This window comes from Suricata suricatta, chromosome X, assembly GCF_006229205.1.
Source record: "Suricata suricatta isolate VVHF042 chromosome X, meerkat_22Aug2017_6uvM2_HiC, whole genome shotgun sequence".
NCBI classification, from domain to species: Eukaryota; Metazoa; Chordata; class Mammalia; order Carnivora; family Herpestidae; genus Suricata; species Suricata suricatta.
In genome coordinates, this window is record NC_043717.1 from 73,534,739 (window position 1) to 73,560,048 (window position 25,310).

Here is a 25,310-nt window from a genome sequence, read left to right on the forward strand (position 1 = left end):
CAGGAACCAGATCATGAAAGATTTTAGAGACCACTGTAAGAACTTTGCCTTTGGAAACAAATGAGCAAAGAAAAAAGAGAGACAAATCATGAAACAGAGTTTTAACTCTAGAGAACAAACTGATAGGAGAGGGGAGGTGGGTTGGTGGGGGCATGGGAGAAATAGGTGATGAGGATTCAGGAGTGCCCTTGTTGTGACGAGGACTGGGTGTTGTATGGAAGTGTTGAATCACTCTATTGTACACCTGAAACTAATATAACACTGTATGTTAACTAACTGGAATTTATTTGTTTATTGCTGGGACTAAGATGGAATTTTGTTTTATTTCTATTTTTTAAATGTTTATTTATTTTCGAGAGAGAGAGACAGAATGTGAGTGGGGGAGGGGCAGAGAGAGAGGGAGACACAGAACTGGAAGCAGCCTCCAGGCTTCTGAGCTGTAAGCACAGAGCCCAACGTGGGGTTCGAACCCATGAACCATGAAATCATGACCTGAGCTGAAGTCAGATGCTTAACTGACTGAGCCACCCGGTGCCCCTGTTTAATTTATTTAAAGTTTTTTTTTTTTTAATTTATTTTGAGGGGTCCTACGTGGCTCAGTTGATTGAATGTACAACTTCAGCTCAGGTCATAGGCTCTATGCTGACAGCTTGGATTCTGTGTCTCCCACTCTATCTGCCTCTCCGTTGCTTTTTCTCCCTCAAGAGAGAATGGCAGAGAGAAGAGAGAATCCCAAGCAGGCTTTGCACTGTCAGCACAGAGCCCAATGCTGGGCTTGAACTCATGAACCTTGAAATCATGACCTGAGCCAAAGTCAAGAGTCGGATGCTTAACAAACTGAGCCACCCATGTGCTCCAACTAACTGAAATTTAAATAAAAACTTTAAAAAAAGAAAGGTTTTGAGGACAGGAGTGAAATCTCCTGTTGGAGGAGGTGGCTTTCATGGGCATCAAGAATTTTGGTTTAGAGATGTCTATTAGACATCTAGATGGAGAAATCAGCTAGCTGCCTGGCTATGGAATCTCGAGTCTTAGGGAGAATGGCTAGCTTGGACATGCACCTATGGTGCTTTAGTCAGTAATGACTCCACCATGTTGTGGTAAGAAACCCCAAATCTCAGTGGTTTAATGCAACTTAAGTTTATTTTTTGTTCATGTCATGATCCAATGAGGGATAGGCAGGTCCCCTTAGTGGGTTTTTTTTTCGAAACGTGACTTGGATTTCCAAGCTGCTTCTGTCTAGCAACTACTACCTCAGATGCTAATAGTTTCTCCCCACTGTGCTCATATTCCCCTTTGCAAGAACTAGACACAGTGGATGACCTAACAGCATGGAAACTAGGAGAGAACAGGGATTATTTGGTGAGTATCATCTCTGCCATCACTGGTATGTATATATAAGACTAGATTATAGTACCAAGGGAGCAAATATAGAGAAAGAATGACAAACTGTGGTAAATTGTTGACAAGTCAAGTAAAATGAGAGATGAAAACATATCAATGAATTTAGCAATGTGGTAATCTGGTCCAAAGCAATTTCAGGAAGGAGAACCAGGGAAACATGATAGATTTCAAGGCAGCTCAAAGGGCCCACTTGAGATTGGTGATCATGAACTTAAAGGAACATCAGTTATCAATACTGGGAAGTTTTCTTTAGCTTTGTTCAGCCATGCGAGTATAGATGCAAATTAGTGAAAGAGTCAGATATAATCAAAGTTGGTTTCTTTGATTGGGAGAGTAATAAAGGAAAGGGAGGGGAAGGGATTCAAAGGTATATGGTAAAAAGGAATTATAGGAGCACCTGGGTGGCTCAGTCAGCTAACCATCTGACTTCAACTCAGGTCATGATCTCATTGTTTGTGGGTTCGAGCCCCCTGCCGGGCTCTGTGCTGACAGCTTGCTCAGAGCCTGGAGCCTACCTCAGATTCTTTGTCTCCTTCTCTCTCTGTCACTCCCCCGTTCATGCTCTGTCTCTCTCTGTCTCCCAAACATAAATAAATGTAAAAAAATTTTTTTAAGGAATTTTAATGGTGGACCACAGGATCTAGGCTTCCTAAGGAGGAAAGTGAACACAGGCAGGCATTGGGTAAGAGGCAGTGAAAAAGGTAGTAGAATCAATGGATGATTGATCCTGATGAAGTTGAAGCAATGTGTGGATCTTAGACTTGCAACTGCATCTTGGAAGATAGAAGAGGTGGTGTTGTAAAGACACTGGGGCCTGTTAATACTTCTCATAGTGCAAACTGAGATGCACCTAGGCATATAATAAATACTCCCGAAGTAGTTCAGTAAATGGTTGAAATGGTTGCTCAATCCTGGTTTCATACAACATAACAGAACTCTTCTGTTTTGATAACTTTGGATTTCTTCAAAACACCTTTCACATGAAATCTCATTTGATTTCCTACCACAAGTCTGAAATGGGTATTTTTGAGAGCGAGTGAGCGAGCAAGAGAGAGAGCATGAGAGAGCACTCACAAGCGGGGCAGGAGCAGAGAGAGGCAAAGACACAGAATCTGAAACAGGCTCCAGGCTCTGAGCTGTCAGCACAGAGCCCGACATGGGGCTGGAACCCACGAACTGTGAGATCATGACCTGAGCCGAAGCTGGATGCTTAACTGACTGAGCCACCCAGGCTCCCCTCCCTTAATTTTTAAATTTTAAATATTTTTAAATTTATTTTTGAGAGACAGAGAGAAAGAGAGAGATTTCAAGAGAGACAGAGTGCGAGGGGAAGGGCAGAGAGGAGACACAGAATCTGAAGTAAACTTCAGGCTCCAAGCTGTAAGCACAGAGCCTGGCGTGCGGCTCAAAACCCAAATCATGAGATCATTACCTAAGCTGAAGTTGGACGCTTAACCGACTGAGCCATGTAGGTGCCCCTCCAATGATTTCTTTATATTTACAACTACCATCCTAGATGGTAAGTAAGTTCTCCTCAGACTGAAGACTGGTTTATTCACCATAAGGCAAATCAATTTAAACCAACCCTCTAAACCTCAATTTTGCCAACTATAAAATTGGGGTAATACTCTACTTCATAAGATTTTGTGAGGTTAGACATAATACCCTTAACAAAATGCTTGCCGGATATAGTATGCTCAACATATGTTAGCCGATATTATTTATGGTTACAGTATCTAGTAATGTGTCTATTTTACCTAACAGGTGCCCACTCTGTGACTGATTTGCATTTTCTTTAAAAAGTTTTTTAAAGTTTATTTATTTTGAGAGAGAGACAGAGGGTGGGGGAGGAGCAGAGAGAGAAGGGAGAGAGAGAATCCCAAGCAGGCTCTGCACTGTTGCACAAAGCCTAATGTGGGGCTTGAACTCATGAACCGTGAGAACATGACTTGAGCTGAAACCAAGAGTCATCCAGGTGCCCCTGTTTTCTATTTTCAAGATGAGGAAATGGAGACTCAGCTGTTAGTGACTTCCACAGTATAGGAAGTTCAGTGTCAGGGTTCAGGTAAGAACCCAGGTATCCTCAGTCTCTGCCTTTTGCTTTTTTCCATCCAACCCACTGCCACTAGTTCCAGGAATTACTCTGAAATTGAGGAGTTGGGGAAAGAAAGATGAGGGTCAAGAGAGGTGCCTTCTTTCTTCTTTTGCATTTTTTATCAACATTGATCTACTGACCTTACACTATTATTTGTACCATTTCTACATTTTCTAAATGACCTTCATATATGATTCTCATAAATACTTTTGAAACATACAAAAGAAGAATTTTTATATGTCCATTTGTCAGATAAGAAAAAACACAAAACAAACCTAAATCTCAGTTGGTGTCACTTGCTGGTTAAATTACAAAGTGAAGACTCAAAGGCAGGGCTTCTTTTTTCAGTGCACAGCTCAACTTCTAAAAAGGGAAAAGTGATATAAGATGCTGAGGTGCCATTTTATCAGTTGTGAGTCATCTCAGGGCCCAGAAACCCAGTGAGGCCTCTTTGGCTGGATCAGACCTATTCCTGGGGACACATTCATGATCATGGCTAGCACTCATCCACCAAGCCAGGTCCCTTTAGCATCAGCTGCCTAGGTTTCTGAACTTTGTGCTAATAATACAGAGAGTCTGGCTATACTCTGAGCAATTTTAAGACAAAACTTGTGCATTGAAACCTAACCATATACAAACACTAAACCAAGCTGAATCTTTTTTTAAGTTTATTTATTTAGTTTGAGACAGAGAGAGAGAGAAAGAGAGAGAGAGAGAGAGAGAGAGAGAGAGAGAGAGAGAGAGAGAGCGCGCGAGCGCATGGGGGAGGGGCAGAGAGGAAGGGAGAGAAAGTGAATCCGAAGCAGGCTCCACACTGACAGCACAGAGCCCAGTGTGGGGCTCAAACTCATGAACTTTGAGATCACAACTTGAGCTGGAATCTAGAGTCAGACATTCAACCGATTGAGTCCCACAGGTGCCCCTAAACCAAGCAGAATGTTGTCCCATGTTTAATGTGCATTTGCCTTTTAAGAACAGCTCCCTCTGACTTTATGAATGAAAGGCTCTGGGGAAAGAAGGAAGTGATCTGTGGTAGCTGGCTCCCTACCAAGTGGAACTTGTCACCCACACTTTATTTTAAGGATGAAGCTGACACCAGACATTATTGAGTAGTTCAGGAAGGCATTTTCCTCCAACACGTGTTTGTGTTCACACACATATACAAACACAACTGATGGGGACTGGGGGTGGGGGTGGGGGGTGGTGGGGAAGAAAATAGCCATGCTGGATTTCACTTGAAAAAGCCCTAGCCAGCCAGAATGAACCAGGGTCTGAGGGGATGTACTGCTCAGTTAGACCTTAAAATGAATTTGCCAAGCAATGTTTAACACACAAATAGACAAACTAAATGTTGCCCATAGTGTTCTTAAAATAGATGCCTCCCTTTCCCTTGCCAGTAACTACTGACTGAGCAGCTCTGAAAAAACAGCATTTCCTAAGGCCAGCCACTGGGAGGGGGTGGACTTTAAGGCTGGAAAGGGCCTAAGGACAAGAGGCTTTCCAGTCACACATAGTTACAGTGACCAAATTTAGCAAATAAAAATTCAGAATGTTGAGTTACATTTGAATTTCAGAAAAAAAGGAAAAGCTTTTTATTATGTGTGTCCCAAATTAGCATAAATATGTTCCATGCAATATTTGGGACACACTTATACTAAAAACCTATTTGTTGTTTATCTGAAATTTAAATTTAACTGTGCATCCTCTATTTATTGGGAAATCCTATGAGTGGCACATGACATCACAGACTTGTGCAAGTTTGGTTGTGAGGTGTGTTGAAGTAATTTTTAGTACAAACTCTGTAAGTTACTTCTCAGAAAATTGAGAGGGTATTCGTTTCTGTAATCAAGCATTCTTACTTCCATTCTAATATCCAAAGCACAAAGGAAAGTAGAATTATAACTAACATTGTGAGGATTAAATTTATTTATTCACTCAACAAATATTTCTTGAATTCCAGGCACTGTGATAGGTGTTGGTGATATGATGATAAAAACATTGAATACAACTCATACAGGATTTGTCCATAAAGCCTCATTCATAATAGCCCCAAGGTGGAAAAACTCAAATTTCCATCAATGGATGAATGGATAAACAAATTATGATATACTACTCAAGAATTTAAAAATATACAAACTATTGATTCTGATAACTGCATGGATGAATCTTCCAGACATTACAGAAGGCAGACACATAAAAGCACATTTGGTATGAATCCACTTATACAAAGCTCTAGAACAGGCAAAGGGAGTACATGGTCATAGAAATCATTATAGTGGTTATCTCTGCAGGGATGGGAAGGTGACATTGACTGGTGGGTAAAAGGGTACTTTCTGGGATGGCACACATGTTCTATATTTTGTTTGCTGTGATGTTTATGAGTGTACACATTTGTCAAAACTCATGAAAGTATACACTTATGATCAGCACATTTCATTTTTATAAGCTACAACTTAGTTAAAAAATAGAGTCCCTGGGGCGCCTGGGTGGCTCAGTCGGTTAAGCCTCCGGCTTCGGCTCAGGTCAGATCTCATGTCCGTGGGTTCGAGCCCCGCATCAGGCTCTGTGCTGACAGCTAGCTCAGAGCCTGGAGCCTGCTTCTGGTTCTGGGTCTCCTTCTCTCTCTGCCCCACCCCCTCTCATGCTCTGTCTCTCTCTGTATCAAAAATAAATAAAACATTAAAAAAAAATAGAGTCCCTGCCATAACAGAGCTTACATTCTCATATGGGATACAGATAAATACTTACACAAATACATAAAGAATAATAATTGTGAAAAGTGTGACAGAGAAAAACAGGGTGCTATGAAAATTTACAATGTTTAGGTCATTAAGACATAAGCATTATTCTTTCATTCAACAAAGACTTAATCAGTGCCTACTCTCTGCCAGGCACTAAATTTTACCCTGGGAGTATACTGTTAAATAAGATAGACTTGCTTCTTTGCTGTATATTTTTATAGAAGAGACAGACATTGGAAGAGTAAATGATAATCTTTTAAGTATAATTGTGCTATATGATACAAAGGACACCAACAGAAGGATATGAGAACATATAACAGGGACACTTGGTCTCCACAGTGGAATCAGCGAAGGTTTGTCTAAGAAAGTATAGTTCAAATGAGGTCTGAGGAATGGGGTGGCATAAACTAAGTCAAGGGATGGGAGTGAAGCAGTGGATCTTCCAGGCAGAGGAAACAATATAGGCACATGCCTTGTGATGAAAGTAGGCATGTGCTCTCATAAGAGAGGAGGGGCTCTCCTTTCACAGAGGAGAACTTAAAGAAAGCCACAGTGACTGAAACAAGAAAGTAAAGGGGAGAGTAATATGAGATGATACTGTACAGGCAGGGAAAGACATGCTCATGCAAAGTCTGGTAGGACATATTAGGTGCAGAGTCTTGTACGACATGTTAGGAAGGTTGGTTTTTATCTTCAGAGCAACAAGAAGTCATGGAATAATTTTAAGTAGGATATAACTTGATCAGATTAATATTTTAGAAAAAAAAAGTTGGAGTGGCAGTAAGGATAATGGACAGGAGGGAGTGGTAGTGAGGTAGGAAACTAAATAAGAGATTTGCAATGAGAGAAATTGGCATCTTGAGCAAGGGTTATGGAGGTTGGATAGGGAGAAGTGAATGGATCTAAGGCATGGTTAAATAGAGGGGCCATGGCCAACAAGGGACGAGACTAGAATCAAGGCTCTCTTACATCAAATCCACTTCACTGATTTGAGGACAACCTTTAATGCACATCTCCTATGTATAAAGGCACTATGTTGGCCACTATGGAAAAAGACAAATATTTACAGAACATTTATTGCACTCAAGGAACTTAAAACCTAATGAAGGAGATAACTATACGCAAAAGAAAAGTGTCATTGGAAAAGATAAAGAGATATCTTTCTAAAATTGAGATGGTATGCCATGTTCTATCTTCTCTCAAAAACATTTGATGACTTCTTCTTACCGGTAAAGTTGCAAAGTTCATTATCCAAATAAGGGCCCTTATAAATCAGGCTTAACCTACAATTGCTGATCCACCTATCACCTCAAATATTCTACTCATTGATGTCTATTCATCAGAGATTCCATTTTCTTGGGATGCTTCTCATATTCCGTCCATTTCTCTGTAAATCCTAGTCACATCTTTTTCTTTTTTTGTAATAATTTTATTGAGATATACTTCATATATGACACATTTATACATTCTTTCTTAAATGTCACATTCTCTCTTTTCCAAAAACAGCACTATTTATGTTGAATTATGGTATTCACTACCTATTCTAACAGCCTTCCCTTTTGACTACTTCAGATAAATTTGGATGGTAGTTTTCTAATAAAAATATGCAAGAATACTTTGAGTGGTTAGGCTGGCCTCAGTTTCTTCAGTGTGCATGGTGGGGCCGCATGTCCTTCTGCTTTTTGTGAGCTTACTCTTGCTATTAGTCTTTAGGTACAGAGTGTCATAGGCTTTAGTGGCTTGGCCCAGAGCCTTATCGTTCATTTATAATATGATGTTTTTAGGAAAATCATTTCAAAAATTTGAAAACAAAATCCTTTTGGCTTTCTAGTTGGGAGCCAAAGTTAGGATGGAAGACTTCATAAATACTCTAGGAGTTGAACTTACAGAAATAGGAAGGATCAGACCTTCCAGGACAAAGGCTACATCTTGCTGGAAATATCCTGACAGAATGACTCATCTGCTATTGAGTCCAAATGATCAAGGACACTGATGTTTCTGTATGTTGTACTAGGGGAAGAGAGTCTAACAAATGCCTAGCTGAGGTAGACCGTAAACTGATGTCACCAGCATTAACAAATATGAGAAGAAAACAGAATGGGAGACAAATACAGGTTGTTTCCATAAAGATAATATTTAGCTCGATATTTAGCTTATGTCTCTAGGGCCCACTATGTAGATGAGGCTAAAGATGTTTTGCCTTGTTCAGAGATGAGGAAAGATGACATGGGGAAAAGGATATGAACCAGGGAAATAGAATGGCTCATAGCAAATCCATCCCTCATGACTAGAAGGAAAATGAGAGGGAAATCCCCTCCTCTAAAACCCAGTAAAGAGCAGACCAGGATCTCTGTCTTCATTTGCTAAGAAGAGCATGTTACTTTTACCTAATTTTATGGCTGCAATTTTAAGCTGTAAATCCTTTCAGAAGTTAAGTTTAATTTTTCTTGCAGGGTGAACAAGACAAACCAACTTGTCACGTATGCCTGCATTTCTAAAATTAGGAGAAACAGCCTTAATCCCTTCTCATATGCAGAAAATAGAAACTAGTCAAGTAGTCTACTTGGTTGGTGGGAACAGACTTTAAAAAGAATCATGCTTAAAAAAATATAGCACTATATGTCACAAGTGAAGTCAAACTCCAGTCCAAACTTTTTGTTATACAAAGCCCGTAAGCAAAGTAGTGGTCCAATATTTTTATTTCTGATTCTATGTTTCATCTACTTTTCTTTTTGTTTCTAGGTAAAGTGAAATGAAAAAGTGACTTCAGATCAGTGGCAAGGCTTCAACTACATTTTTGGTAATTCCTTGAAATATACAAACTATCAAAGCTCTTTGAAGAAGAAATAGATAATCTGAATAGTCCTACATCAATTTATAAAATTGAATTTGTAGTTAAAACCTCCTCAAAAAGAAAATTCCTAAGCCAGATACTCTTCCTGCTGATTTCTATCAAATATTTAAGGAATAAATAATACCAATTCTACATAAACTCTTTCAGAAAATTGAAGGTGAGGGATTACCCCCAACTCATTTTATGAGTCAAGCATTATCATTATAGAATAATATCTTTGAGGAGGATAGATACAAAAATCCTTTTAAAAATTTAGGAAAATTGAACCCAACAATATATAAAAATTATGGTACATTATGATCAAGTGCAATTAATCCCAGTAATGTTAGGTTAGTTTAACATTCAAAAATCAACCAATATAATTCACCATATTAGCATACCAAAAAAGAAAAAGAAACATATGATTATCTCAATAGATGCAGGAAAATGATTTGACAAAATTAGGCATCTACTCCTGATAAAAATTCAAAGCAAACTAGAAAAAAAAGAACTTCAATCTGCTAAAGAATATCTTTGAAAAATCTTACAGGTAATATTATATCTTATGGTTAAAGCCTGAATGTTTTCTCCACTAAGATTGGGAGCAAGACAAAGATACCCACATTTACACTTATATTCAACATTGTACTGCAGGGTCTAGCCAATCTGATAAAGAATGATAAGGAAGGGGCCCCTGGATGGCTCAGTAGGTTGAGCCTCTCACTCTTGATTACGGCTCAGGTCATGATCTGGCAGTTACGAGATCAAGCCCCATGTCACATTCCTCACTGACAGTGTGGCATCTGCTTGGAATTCTCTCTCTCTCTCTCTCTCTCTCTCTCTCTCTCTCTCTCTCACTCTCTCTCTCTCTTTCTCTCTCTCTCCCCCTCACTCAAAATAACTGACCTTAAAAAAAGGATGATGGAGAAAAGATGTCCAAATGTTAAAGGAAGAAATAAAACTGTCTTGATTCACAGATGACAATGTAAAAAATAATATGACATCTACAAAAAAGCTACTAGAATAATATAGTAATGTTTGATTATAGACCAATATACATCTATATATTAACAATTGAAAATTGAAATTAAAAATATGATGATGATAGCATCAAATGTAGGAAATAGGGATAAATCTGACAAAACATATGCAAAACCTGTACATTGAAAACATAATTGCTAAGAAGGTTAAAGAAGACCTAAAGAAATAAAATGCTATTTTTGAAACCAATTTCTCACCCATTGATCATTATACATGCAATGTAATTTAAAATGCATATGAATATTCAAAGGACCTAGAATAGCCAAAATTTTTTGAAATACAGAAACAAAGCTTTAAGACTTATAGGAGTTTAGGACTTGACTTTAGGACTTTAGGACTTCACTTCAAAGAGTTATTATGCCAATGTGTTATTGGTATAGATACACATATATCAATGGAACACAATAGAGAGCCCCAAAATAGATGGATTCAAAATATGTCAGTTGATTTCGACAAGGTTGCAAAGGCAATTGAGCAGAGAAAGGATAGTCTTCAACAAATGATACTGGAACAATTGGACACCCATAGGCAAAAGAAAGAGAGAGAGAGAGAGAGAGAGAGAGAGAGAATGAACTTTGATCCATATCTCACACCATATACAAAAGTTAACTGAAAATGGATTGTCAACCTAAATGTAAGCGCTAAACTTTAAAATTTTCACTAGAAAAATTAGTTGAAAAATTTTGTGCCCTTAGATTAGGCAAAGATTTCTTAGAACACCAAGAACTTGATATAAAAAAGAAAAAAATTGAAAAAAATGGACTTGATCCATATTACAAACTTCTACTTTTTGAAAGATATATTTTTTAATTTTTTAAAAAATTTATTTTTGAGAGACAGAGAGAGACAGTGTGAGCAGTAGAGGGTCAGAGAGAGAGGGAGATACAAAATCTGAAGCAGGCTCCAGGCTCTGAGCTAGCAGTCAGCATAGAGTCCGACGCACGGCTTGAACCCACAAACTGTGAGATCATGACCTGAGCTGAGGCCAGATACCTAACCAACTGAGCAACCCAGGTGCCCCTTGAAAGATATTTTTAAGTGAATGTAAAAACAATCCTGAGACTAGGAGAAAATACTTGCAAAACACATGTCTCATAAGGGACTATTAAAACAGGAAATATCATAAATGAATATCAAAATAATAGTGCCAAGAAAGACAGAAAAAAAAGCATATATATTCTGTATTTCTATTTACATAGCACTCTGAAAAGTGAAATTTAATCTACCGTGACAGAAATCAGATTTGTCATTATCAAGAGATGGGGAGTAGTGAAGTGTGATGGGAAAGAATACAAAATGGCATAAGGAAACATTTGGGACTGATGGATGTGTTCATTATCTTGACTATAATGATGGTTTCATGGATGTATACATATGTCTAAATTTATCAAGTTGTATACTTTAAACATGTGCAAAGTACTGTATGTCAATTATACTTCAGCAAAGCTATTGCAAAAAACTAATAGGGTACTCAAAAGGATTTTATAGCTAATCTGAACAGGTTTTCAATGGTCAAATGACCAGTGATTTGATAATCTCTAATGATAACTGCAAAAATAAAATGCTTAAAATATTTAAAACTCCATGAGTTTGTAAGAATAACTCTCCCTCTCCCATCCCACCTCCAACAAAAACCCTTCACTGGCCACCTTTGGAGGATGCTAGGGAAATAACTAATTGTAGTAAAACCTTGGATTACAAGTAACCTGTTCTGCAAGGGTTTCCAAGATGAGAAAACATTTCTAATAAATTTTAACTTGATAAATGAGTGATGTCTTGCAATATGATAGTACATGATGCTGAATGTCACATGACCACAACCAAGCCAATGGTTCTTGAAATTCGCTTCTATATATGAATGCTTTGGATTACAAGCATCTTTCTGGAGTGAATTATGCTTGTAAACCAAGGCTTTACTATATTTTTAAAATTGGTTTAAATAGGGGAGTAGTGATATGTGGAACAGGAGAAGCTTAACAGAGGACCATAGGGGAAGGAAAGGAGAAAAAAATAGTTGAGAAGGAGGGAGGCAAACCATAAGAGACTCTTAAATACTGAGAACAAACTGTGGGTTGATGGGGGTGGGGAGAGGGGAAAATGGGTGATGGGCATGGAGGAGGGTACTTGTTGGGATGAACACTGGGTGTTGTATGGAAACCAACTTGACAATAAACAATAATAAAAATAAATAAACAAAAGCAAAAAGTGGAGTGGTGGCAGAGTCAAGCATTTATCTTACTTATCCTAAGTAAACTCAGGGTAACCATAAAAATCAATGAGGGGCTGTTTCTCCTGGAGGAAAAAGGACAGAACTATAGAATCAACATTTGCAAGCCCATATGAAGTAACAAACTGAGGCGATGAATGCTAGTGGCTGCTAACACCACAGAAAGAGAAACAATCAGACATTGCAGATATTTTGTGCCTCATAATAAAAGCATAAAGCCACCTGATAAAATAGTCTTTGAGAGAGAGAAATTGAATCTGATCAAGTCTCTAGAGCTAACTACCAATACTTCACAATAATGTTACAGTAAATGTAAGCGAATGCCAAACAATAATCAAAACTGTGGGAAACTCTTACAGCATAAATGATGCAGTATTTTTTCAGCGAAAGATTGCAAGGAGAAAAAGACAAGAATAAGGGGGCCACTGCCACTATACATTAACATGATTTAAGAGAGTTATCCAATTGCAATGTAGGGTCTTTATTTAGCTATTCAAAAGTAAGAAAGCAAAACCGTTGATAAAACAATGAGGGGTGGGGTACCTGGGTGGTTCAGTTGGTTAAGCATCCGACTTCAGCTCAGGTCATGATCTCACAGCTTGGATCCTGGGTTCTAGCCCCGAGTTGGGCTCTGTGCTAACAGCTCAGAACCTGGAGCTGCTTCAGATTTTGTGTCTCCCTCTTTCTCTGCTCCTCCCCTACATGTTCTCTCTCTCTCTCTCTCTCTCTCTCTCTCTCTCTCTCTCATACACACACACACATAAATAAATACTAAAAATTAAAAAAAAACAATGAGGGGGTGCCTGGGTGCTTCAGTCAGTTGAGCTTCTGACTCTTGATTTTAACTCAGGTCATGATCCCAGGGTCATGGGGTTGAGCCCCGCCCTGTGTTGGGCTTCAGGCTCCATACTGAGGGTGAAGCTTGCTTGGGACTCTCTCACTCTCCTTCTGTCACGCTCCCACACTAATGCTGTCTCTCTTTAATAAAAATAAATAAATAAGACAATGAGGAAATATGAACACTGGTTGGATATTTGATAATTGTTAATTTTGGTTTTGGTGTGGTAATGGGATTTTGGATATTTTTGTAACTTAGTTTGAAGAGATACATAATGAAATAAAGGGATACACAATGAATGAATGAGATAGAAGAGATATATAATGAAATAAATTAAATAATCTCTGGGAATATTTTCAAAATAATTGAGGATGGAAGGAAGTGGGGATAGATGAAACATGATTTTCTATAAATTGGTAAATTTGAAGCTGAGCAAATGATACATGGGAGGAGTTTCAGTGCACTCTTCTATTCTGAAGTTTTCTATAAAATATCATTTTAGAAAAGGAATTCAGGTTTGAGTTGGTGCATGGATGGATGAAGGTGAATGAGCAAATGTGGAAGGTGAAGGAGAAAGGAGTCAACAGAGTGACAGGGAAAATGGCAGTGCTATTTGCTGAGCTGGGGGAGCATAGACTAGCACCAATGCGTGTGTGTGTGTGTGTGTGTGTGTGTGTGTGTGTGCGTGTGTGAGAGAGAGAGAGAGAGAGGCAGAGAGAGAGACAGAGAGAGAGAGAGAGAGAGAGAGAGAGAGAGAGGGAAAGAGAATGAAGTATTGAGTTTAAAGTAGTATGAATAGCCAGTGAGACAGGTGTCAGGAGTTAGATATGTGTGGCCTTGGAGCTTGGAAGAGAGATTTGGGCTGAAGCATAGAATTGTGAATTGATGACACTGTACAGACAGAGAAGAGATCCTGGTACAGAGGCTTGAGGAACACCCATATTTAAGATGTGAGCAGAGGAAGAGGGCCTAACATTGTATGGGTACAAAGCAGAATGAAACATAGACTCTGCCTTTGTGGAGCTCACACATGTTAGCCAGGGAGACACATTCAGATAAGTTCTGTAGGCCTGCTACTAGCCCAGGTACTGTGGAGAAGACAAAGTTTTGACAATATTCATAGGCTGCCTTGCAGGGTTCTCCAATAATTCTATGGGCATTAACTAGTCTTCTCTCCCCAAAACTGTATGTATATGACTCCAGTGCAGGGAGGTAGAGAACTTGTGTTTGGAGGAATAAATGGAATTCACATTTTAAGGGCATAGGCCTTCTCTAAAATACCCAGGGTCAATCTTTTTGAAGGATGGTTCATGCAAAATAGGCACTGATAAAGGCTGAAAACTCAGGAGGCAGTCCTGGAAAACAGGAGGTAGGAGGCTGGAAACAGGTTACTACCCCAGCTCATAGGTGCATTACCTAATTTGGTCCAAATCAAGTTGTTAGAGAGACATGTGGGCTGATCAGGAACTTCCATGTGCCCAGTTTTCACTCCACAGCTACATCAAGCAAATTCTCCATCCCTAGCTTGGGTATCAGAAAGTAGGCCAAGATTAGGAAGGGGCCTTAGTAACTTTGAGGCTCCTCAGACCATTACCACAATGTTAATCACACACCATGCACAAAGCCATGATTGAAGAAATGTTTACTGAATAAATTCAATCAATAGATTTAAACAATTAGGATAGTCTAAGAGGAGGGGAATCTATTTTTGCTTAATGTCCAGGTTTCTCTTTCAGAATTAAATAAATTGTCCACTTACAAATAAAATCTGAGTATCATTAGTATTATTAGCAAGTATAAGGAGCATCAGGAAATACACCTTGATGCTTACCTTGTGGCTCTGTTTCCCACCTTGTCTTACTTTTGGCAATGCGCTTTGTCATTTTTTGCCACATTGCACAAATCTCTATAGAGAGATCTCTTCTCTATATTTGCAGAGCCTCGCACTGTGCCTGGTATATTAGGAGGTGATTGTATTAGTCAGGGATCACCACACAAATGTAACTAAGAGGATGTGTGTGTGTGTGTGTGTGTGTGTGTGTGTGTGTGTGTGCATGCGCATGTGCAGGCTTATTGGACTCACTGATTGATTGATTGGAAGTAGCGCACACAATGTGGGGGCTGGCAAGTCCCAAATCTGCAGAACAACTTCAAGTCCAAAGGCAGTCTGGAGGCAGAATTTCTTCTTCAGAGAACCTCAGTCTATTTCTCTTAAAGCCTTCAACTGATTGGATGAGGCTCACCCACACTGTAGAAGGTAATCTGCTTAACTCAAAGCCCACAGACTTATTTATTTTTCTCCTTTTTTTAAATGTTTATTTATTTTTGAGAGAGAGAGAGAGAGAGAGAGAGAGAGAGAGAGAGAGAGAGACAGAGTACGAGCAGTGGAGGGTCAGAGAGAGGGAGACACAGAATTTGAAGCAGGCTCCAGGCTCCAAGCTGTCAGCACAGAGCCTGACATGGGGCTTGAACTCATGAACCATGAGATCATGACCTGAACAGAAGATGGCCATTTAGCCAACTGAGCCACCCAGGTGCCCTTGAAGTCTACTGATTTAAATGTTAATCATATGTAAAAAAATACCTTGGGACATCTGGATAGCTCAGTTGGTTAAGTGTCTGACTTCAGTTTAGGTCATGATCTCAGAGTTCGTGGGAGAGTTCTGTGTCTCCCTGTCTCTCTGCCTCTCCCTCGCTCATTCTCCGTCTTTGTCTTTATCTTTCTTTCTCAAAAATAAATAAATATTAAAAAAATAAAATAAAAATACCTTCACAGCAACATCTAAACTGATATTTGACCAAACATATGGGAGCCTAGCCAAGTTGACACGTAAAATTAACCATCACAATAGTTAACGTGTTTAGAAATTGAACTACAATTAAGTGGACTGCCTGTATTTACATACTACTTCTGAACATCAGGTAGCAAATACAGTGGACACACAAACATTCAGGGAACACCAGGGCACTGGTTAATTTCTGACTAGAAAAAAGTTTTTCAATAAAGCCTGTGGAACATGAAATGGAAGTAATTAAGGTACAGATAGAATTTATTTCCAGATTCGTTCCAATCTTTTAATCATTTTTAAACTGATGAACCACAACATTATTCATCAATTAAGAGGCAATAAAATAATATGAGCTGGCATTCTTGGAACTGGTTTCTAGCCCCTCCTGCATCATTAACTGGCTAAGTGACCTTGGGCAACTCATTTTACCTTTCTTGGCTTCTGCTTCCCCACCAGCAAAACAAGATCCCAGAGAGTCTTTAAACCAAATGTAGTATAATAAATTGAAGGCTTTTGAAAAATATGGGTTCAAATCTTGGTTCTGACAGTTATTAGTTTTTCATGAGTTACTTTTGAGCCCATTTCTGCAGCTGCAAGGTGCAAATACAGATACTTAAAACAGGGTTGTCACAAAGATAAAATAAGACAAATTGGGTGCACTGTGTATAATAGATGTTAAATCCTTTCACTGCCCCTTCCTCTTTCAGTTCAAATACTATATGATTCTGTTCTGTGAAGGTGGAAAGTTAATCTGTCTTAGAAAAATACAACTCCAACAGAGAGACTAATCAGAAGCAGGAAACTCAAAAGATGCATTTGAGATTATAGAGTCTTGAGCTGCTTTTGTTTTGGTGGAATTTCATATCATTTGAAAACAATATTTATGGCCTTTTGGTATGCTTTCAGATCTGGCTAAAGTCCCTTTGCTCTTTAACTTCCATGGGCCACTTTGATGGCTTCGTGGGGGTCCTGGAAAGCAAGGAAGGTCAAACTTTTGGGTGTCCCTGCAATATCTGAAGGTTGAGTGCTTGCTATAAGCCTTACACTATGCTTGCATTATCTCAGTTAATATTCACAATAAGTCAACAATGGTAGGTACTATTATTAATATTCCATGTTTATGAGAAAATTGAGGCCCAGCAGGATGATGTAAGTTGCTTAAGATTACATAGCTAGCAAACACGGAATTGGAATTTACTCTCATGTCTGCTTAGATTCAGAACATAGGCTCTTAACTACTACACTGAGTTGCCTCTTCTTGGGTAGGACCTGTTTTATAAAACACACACACACACACACACACACAGACACACACACACACACAGGCTTTTGACATTTTGAAAAAAGTTTTTCACTAGAATAATTAGTAGTGTGTATATGTATGTGTGTGCGCATATGCTCCACATATACACACGATTTAAATAATTGAAAATTGAGGGGTTAGGGAACCAGGCTCGCTCACTTTTCTTGAAATTCAAATCATTTGTAGAATTCTGCAAGGTGGGGTGTGGGTAGTTAGCAAAGTCAATAAGAGGGCTATGCCTCTACTTATCTGTGACATTGACCATACATCACATTTTGCTTGAGACTACTATAGGGTATTCCTTAGTAGGTACCATGTATCTAGTGCTTTCTATGTGCCAGGCACTGTGTTGAGTGCTTTATGTATTATGCCATGTAATCCCCAAACAACCTTATTCAGCAGATGAGAAAACTGAAGCTTAGAGATTATAACACTTGCTCGAAGTCATACAAGTAGTAAGTCACACAGCCAGGATTCAACTCAACTGTCAAAGCCATTGATTGCTTTTAACCACTATGTCAGCTTTTCATGAAAAGCATTGTTTTAGCTACATAAATTAAACATAGAACTACCGTATGATCCAGCAATTCTACTGCTAGTTATATACCCAAAAGAACTGAAAATAAGTGTTCAAACCAAAACTTATACACCAATGTTCATAGAGGCCCTAGTCACAATAGCCAGAGGGTGGAAACAACCTAAATATCTATGAGCAGATGAATGAATAAACAAAATGTGGTGTATTCATACAACAAAGTATGATTCAGCCATAAAAAGGAACGACATTCTGATACAGACTACAACATGGATGAATTTTTAAAATATGTGCTAAGTGAAAGAAGCCAGACACAAAAGGCCATGTACTGTATGATTCCATTTATATTAAATATTCGGAATAGGCAAATCCGCAAAGATAAAAAGAGTGGAGTGGTTGCCAGGGTCTAGGAAGAAGTGGGAATGGGAAGTGACCGCCTAATGGGTATGGGTATCCCAGTGGTGTGGTGAAAAAGTTCTGGAACTGAATAGTGGTAATGGTTGCACAACTTTGTGAATGTGCATAATGTCACTGAATTGTACACTTTAAGATGGTTAAATGATAAGTTTTAGGTTATGTGTATTTGACCACAATAAAAATCAATCAGTCAATCAATCAATTAGTACATTGGTCCTTGATTTTCCTTATGCCTACCTTTGTGGGGTTTGCTCCTTAAAGCATTTACAAGGAACTCCTTTCTGCTGGACCATAAACACTCTAGGCATATGTCCCCCTCTGCCATACTCTTACTATCTTTTCCCTATTCCATGGAGTTGGAGTCTCCTCTTTCCTCCCTATCAACTCAAATTTTAACCATCTTCCATAGTCTGTCTCATTCATGAGGACTTCCTGATTATTTCTTCTCGTCTGCGTCTAATAAAAAAAACCAGAATAACTCAAGTAGCTTCACTTTATTTTTAAATTAACATTAAAACGAGCCATTATACAACTATTTCTTAAGACAACACTTTTTGGTTCTCAGGCCAGTATCCCTTCTATTAACACCTCACAGTTTCCCACAACACTTAGAATTTTCACATGAGTTGGCATATTATTTTCTACATATGTTTGGGAGGGGTTCCTATGGGTTAGCATATTTCTCGGATAAGACACTCACTTCTTGATGGTAATACCTGTCTCGCATACATCTTTGAGATGCATGTGCTGGCACATAACAGATGCCCAATCAAATACTTCTGATGAGTGATCTACATATTTTAACAACCTGCCTCAAATCCATTGCTGACATGTAAAATAGGACAGTATAACCCATCATTTCATCAGAAAGGAAACGTGTTTATTCTACTGTATTCCAGTTTTTAACAAATGGGGATCAGATGAGTTCTTACTTACTAGGGAAGCAAAGAACAGACAGACACTTTCCAAGAAGGCAAAATGATGTAGTTAAGAGCATTTGTTCTGAACCAAAACAGACATGGAAGTAAACTCCAATTCCATGTTTACTATCTGTGTAATTTGGGTGAGGTACATTACCTCTGTTTCTTCAACTGTAAACACAGAACATTGACAGTAGTATATGCCTTTGTGTGGTTGTTGTAAATATTCAATGAGATAATTCAAGCATAGTGCCAGACACATAGCAAGCACTCAACATATGTTTGTATTTATGATTACCAACTGATTTTCTAAACCTCCCTCCTAAGGAAACAGTTTATTCATCAACCTAGGGCTCAGGGAAGCAGTCAGCATAGACATCTATAATATGGTAGGTTCAACCACAGGGTCCTAACTGATGGCATCAGGACCCAAAGATATATATTAGGAAGGTCCAGTAATTGAGTCCAGGAAAATGTGGACTGATGCTATGATACTGTAATTATGACCTAATAAGTCCAATTAACTGTGCCAGTCAGATTCCTTTTGGAACAACTGTAGCATTCCTAAGCCTAAGGACCAAAGTGCGACTAGAAAGAAGGGCTAGTTTGCATCCTGGCAGATGAACAAGGGATCTGCTTATGGCTTACCAGCTGATAATAGAGAAATCAGTGGATGGGAATGAGATGGCATTCCCAATGTTTAACCACAAGAATAAGCCTTTTAATTCCCTAAGCCCTATGGATCTCTTGGACACATGGTTATTCATCAATTTTCTTCAAACATTTGATTGCCCATGCATGCCAAGACAGTTGCCCACATTTCAGTAGACTGGCTCATGCCTGGGCACAGGAATTTGAGGCTGAAGAGTGAAGTGACATGAGCTGGAAAGAAGCAGGGCAGTCAGAACAAGAAATGGCCTTGGGAATTAAAGAGCTGTAATCTTTGTAAAGAATTAAAAATGCACACACACAGCTCTTTCAGACTGGCCTTGCTCAGGAATCCAAACCTCAGTCAGTATCACTAGAGGGTATAGAAAGCCATTGGCAAAGATTTCTGGGATTGCAAACCTATTGTTGGTAAATAATTGGCTACTCCCATAATGTTTAATCTCCACTTGAATGATTACCTTCCTAAGGTTGGATAGGTTTGTTTGCCTGTTTGAGTGAACTATCTCTAGACTCTCTGCCATATGCTATGGTTCTCAAAAGCCATGGTTAGAAAAGAGTCTGTGCTATTGTAACCAAGTAGATAAACAGCTTTGTTTGGCCTGGTCCTGCAGTTAGTTTTATTTCTTTTGAAGGTAGGCACGAATCTGATTATTGAGTTTTGAAAATGGTAACTGGAATCTTAACAGAGTTTGGACTATATCTATAGCATGTAAAAGACGAGAGGCAGGCCAGAAGGAGGATTTTTATTGTCAAGCTAAGCTTCACAAGATATCTTTCTTAACTTCTGCACTTTACAATGGCTATCTTAATTTTCCACTCATCCTCAACATTCCCTGTGGCCACACACCTGTCCCCTCCCTGCCAAAAATGAAGCAGCATTTAAAAATCAGTACCTCTGACTTGTGGAAATCAGTGGAGGAGGAGAGGTGGGAATGAGGGTGGGGTGGGGAGCACTTTCAGGAAAACCAAGAATGGACTACTGTGCAGCTCCAGAGCTAGACAAAAGCCTGGGGCTAAAACTGTACATTCAGACTAAATCAGACCCATGGCTTCTGAACCTCATACCACATTCCTACTGGGTGTTTTTTTAAAATTTATTTATTGAAAGAACTTTACAATTAATTGAAAACCAATATTAAGACATATATAATGTCTCATTGCATTCTGTCTTCATCCAACCCTTGCCCCCTTCATTCCCCTTTCCTTGATCTCTTCTTTTGCTACACATGCTCTCTCCCTCGTCTCTTGCTCTTCCCAGAGTCATTACTCTCCAGAAATGCAGCTCTTAGTGGCTTAGTCCAGGCCTTACCCTCACCCTTCCAAGTGTTCACAGCTACTTGTTGTGGGAGCCAAATCCTAATCTTCCACATTCTTAAAGATAACCCTCTCCTAACCATACCCTCCACTAAAAGTAGACAGGCCTCCCCCCTACTCTGAGTGATGGCAATCTACTTGAGAAGGAAACAGATTTTGATCTCAAAACGAGGAGAATAGTCTTCAGAGCTGGTGTCCTGAACTGCTCTCTCTGACCTGCCTTGACTCCACCTCTTAGCCTCCTTTTAATCTTTTTTGGTTCTGACTTCATGACTCATTTTCCCCAATCAAAGTCTTACCTTGAATCTGATTCTTGCTACAGTCTCTCTGTTTTGGGGCTTATCTGATTTCCTCCACCATGATGATTCCAAGTCCTTTCCTTGCTATGTTGCACTTGACCACCCGGGACAAACACCTTACTCAATTCTCTTCCAAATTTATGCACAGGATGCTGAAACTCTGCTCAAATCCCACCCCCTCTAAACTCGGTTAGCTATTATTCCTGGAACCCATTTAACACTTAACATATACAGCCTCATAATGTACTATTTTTACATCCATTCAGTCCACAGATAACAAATGCTTTTTTTTTTTTGTATTTATACTCTGTGGCAAATATGCAAATAAAGTTAGTCTCTGAATCAGCACTAGAGAGTTCAATAGAACTGTCTGTAATGATGGAAATGCTCTGTATCTGTACTGTTCAATTCAGCAAAGATAGTGCTGTGGCCAATTCAACTCAAGGACTAATATTTAAATTTTCCTTGATTTTAATTAATTAAAATTTAAACAATCATATTTGGTAAATGGCTATCATTTTGAACAGTGTATATCTAGTGTATATACCTAGGAAAGGACTTGCTTGGGTAGAAGAACATATACACTTGAACTTTACTAGATGTTGCCAAACGTTTTCCAGAATGGTTGCCTGTGTTGCCCCCAAAATGGAAAAATAACTTAAATGTCCAACCAGAGACACAAAGATAAATAAACTGCGATTTTAGGTTTACTATGGAATAGTATGTAACAGTTAAAATGAAAAAAGAGAACTTTAACATAGATGAATCTTAAAACATAATATTAAATGAAAACAGTAAGCTAGGGGTGCCTCAGTAGCTCAGTTGCTTAGGTGTTTGACTGGCTCAGGTCATGATTGCACAGCTCATGAGTTCAAGACCTTCATCAGGCTCAGTGCTGACAGAGCCTGGAGTCTGCTTCGGATTCTGTGTTCCCTTCTCTCTCTGCCCCTCCTCCGTTCATGCTCTGTCTCTCAAAAATAAACATTAGGGGCGCCTGGGTGGCTCAGTCGGTTAAGTGCCGGTTTCGGCTCAGGTCGTGATCTCACGGTTGGTGTGTTCGAGTCCCACGTTGGGCTCTGTGCTGAAGGCTAGCTCAGAGGCTGGAGCCTGTTTCAGATTCTGTATTTCCCTCTGTCTCTGACCCACCCCTGCTCATGCTGTCTCTCTCTGTCTTTCAAAAATAAATTTTTAAAAAATTTAAAAAATAAAAAAAATTAAAAACTTAAAGGAAAAATAAAACAAGCTAGAGAGTGCTGTGCCTTATATCATTTATGTAAATTTTATAACATGCAAAGCAATACTCTTACATTTTTGAGGAATGTACTAAAAGTATAAAGACGTACATAGGAATGACAAATATCTGAAATGGTTTATCAAACAATAAAGTTCTTTCTCTTTCTGGAACTTACAGTATACTAGTAGGGGGGATAGACAGGAGGTCCATTCAAATTTGTATATTTACACAAATAACTATATTTATATATAGGTCATGAGAAGAGAAAAATGATTAGAAGCTTTTAGGGGAAAGACTCTATACTTGTTGCCACTTAGGATAGATTTTGACAGTTCAAAGCTCAAGGCTTGGCTGATGAGCAGTGTTTCAGGCATAACAGTCAACAGTTGCTATGTCACAAGGTTTGTAAGGCTGACTGAGAGCCATGGGACAGAAGATGTACCTAAGCTCTCTGCCATTGGACTTATGTAAACTCCCAGTGGGCTATTTTATTTACCCTAATACATAACAGTGCCTTAGAGGTATACAATAACATTTATACATTTATATATATTACATATAACATATAACACTGATACAAGTTGTTATCTCTACTTCAAAATTACCATACTTTTCATCCCACCCTCAAAGCTTCTAATTTGAGATTCAGCTCTGACATCACCTCTTCTGGAAAGTTTTCTTAACGGCCCAAGACAAAATTAATTACTTTTACCACTTAATAATCTTTTTTCTACCTGAAAACAATGGCAGTGACTCCTGAGTCAGGTTGCATTTGCACTCCCAATTGACAGCTATGGTAAATTATAGTAAGAATCCACAGAGCACTCACCAAATTCTAAGAATTTGATGAACAAAATTAAAGAATGTTAGATAAGACCAATGAGATGCAAAGTCACCTTAAAAGAAGTAGAAGAGGTTCTAGGCTGAGCACCAGTCCAGACAATAACCCAATCAATGTTATTATGATATCTAATGAAAGAGAGTCTATTGGTGGGAAGAAGGTCAGTTGGAAATACTGAAAATGGGCATTTTCAAAAGGAAATCCTTGGCAATGGGCATTGCCAAAGCTAGGAAGAACCTTTGGCTCAAGAAATCTACTTTCCATTTACTGAGGTTAGCAATGATGCATGAGGTCTTGAAAATGGATGGATCAGCCCATTACAGTTGGCTGGTGATAAGTATTGGGATTATACATCCAACTCCCCTTGTACACACCAAGCAGCCTTCCTGTTATCTGTTGGCTTGCCACATGGATTTTCATACAGGCTGAAGACTCACTTATGTGGCTATTTGGTTGTTCTTAATAGTTATTTTTTCTTATGCTAACTCAATACAATTAGTATTCTAGTTTAGGTAGGTATCCACCTCTTGTGAACTTGGCTAGTGTGGGTATGCCCTAAGAAAACTATATACCTCCTCTGGGTTGACAAAATTAATTTCCCAAGTAGTCAACACTTAGAGCCAGATTCAGAAACGTGATGAACTAAGTAAGGTGCCATCCAAAGGGCCATTTAAATGTCCCCTGAGAACACTCCTGTGCTATCACCCTTTTTGAAATTTTTTTTAATGTTTACTTGTTTTGAGAGAGACACACACACAGGGTTTTAGTGGGAAAGGGGCAGAAAGAGAGGGAGACATAGAATCTGAAGCAGGCTTCAGGCTATGAGCTGTTAGCACAGAGCCCAACATGGGGCTCAAACCCATGAACCATGATATCATTACCTGAACTGACGTTGGACGTTTACCTGACTGAGCCACCCAGGTGACCTATCACCCTTTTTGAACAAAAAAATACACTGTGTGCATTGAGTGGGAAAAGCAATGGCACATTTTATGGATAATTTTAGGCAGAAATCTTGCTGCATAGGTGTTCCTTGCATTTTTATTTAAACATAAGCTTTTCAAGGGAAGGCATGTTTTGCTAAATTCTTTGGGCTTGCAATAAGGCAGAGCACTGGGTTTGACTAGGTAAGCATCCAATGGATATTTAATAAATGAAACTTTGACTCTACATAGTATAATTAGAGAACTGTATATGGTTGGTTTAAGGAGAAGAAAAAGGACTTTGTTCATTTATTTAAAAAATATTTTGGGCACCTGGGTGGCTCAGTCAGTTGGGCATCTGACTTTGGCTTAGGTCATGATCTCACCACTCGTGGGTTTGAGCCCCGTGTTGGGCTCTGTGCTGACAGCTCAGAGCCTGGAGCCTGCTTTGGATTCTGTAATCCCATCTCTCTCTGCCCCTCCCCCACTTGCACTCTATATCTGTCTCAAAAAAAAATTAATAGATGTTTAAAAATATTTAAGAGGGCCTGATACATGTTAGACAGTATATTAGATACTGAAGATATACTGAAAACAAGACAGACATGGCTATCACCCTCATGGAACCTACATGACTCACAGAGTTGTTACAAACATATAGTAAGGTACCAAGCAGCAGTTTTGTATGTTTGTAGATATGCAGTTTCTACCCATCTATAAATTCAAAAATTGTAATAAACACTATGGAAGAAAAATACAAAGGCTCTGAGAAGGATTAATGAGAAAGCTTAAATTAGTTGAATACTCATGGATGATCAGTTCCTCTGAGCAATGTCAGTTAAGCTAATACCTGAGGTAGTAGTCATAGAAACAAATGAGGGGGGCAT